Source organism: Arachis ipaensis, chromosome B03 (assembly GCF_000816755.2).
Source record: "Arachis ipaensis cultivar K30076 chromosome B03, Araip1.1, whole genome shotgun sequence".
Classification (NCBI taxonomy): Eukaryota; Viridiplantae; Streptophyta; class Magnoliopsida; order Fabales; family Fabaceae; genus Arachis; species Arachis ipaensis.
In genome coordinates this window covers 6,150,132-6,150,776 of record NC_029787.2, presented here as the reverse complement: position 1 = coordinate 6,150,776, position 645 = coordinate 6,150,132, and the positions used below count along the sequence as shown (strand labels likewise).

At 25.9% G+C, this 645-nt stretch overlaps 1 non-coding gene across 1 annotated transcript; it reads right to left on the bottom strand.

Annotated features, from left to right (window-relative positions):
* TRNAT-UGU lies at window positions 100–171 on the bottom strand. Its single transcript has one exon. It is a non-coding gene; the product is annotated as a tRNA-Thr (tRNA).

Below are 645 nucleotides of genomic sequence, written 5' to 3'. Positions count from 1 at the left end.
AATAACATTTTATTTTGTTCATCAAATAAATAAATATGATATTCATTTATTTATATATAGCTTGTATATCTTTTTTTCATAATATATAATTAAGAAAAATGCCATCACGCAGGATCGAACTACGGACCTTCAGTTTACAAGACTGACGCTCTACCACTGAGCTATAAGGGCTTGTTGATATTCAAATCTTTATTTATTATGTGTATAGAAAATCTAAAAGATTTTTGATGCAGAAATAAGTTTGCTAGAACTTCAGACTCCTCAACTATTATATGAACAGATCCAGTATTCTTTTGTGAAAAAGCATTAAAGAGCTCGCTAGACAATGTTATTGGATGGAAGTTAATTCATCAGTAACCACTAACTAGTAGGGAGATAAATGGTTCATTTTTCAAGAATTTTTCAGTTGAACTTGAAGTTTTACGTATGTCATTTAAGTAAACCAACTTGTCTTTTTCCTTCAGGTGTTTTTCCGGAATGAATTTTACATAGCTTTATGTCATGACCAACTAAAGAAGACACAATAATAATTATAAACAATGTGAACAATAGAGTAAAAAAGAAAATAAAATTAAAATTATAAATCAGATTATTAATTAATTATTTTTAATTTTAAATTATAAAATTTAAAAAATAAGAATTAAC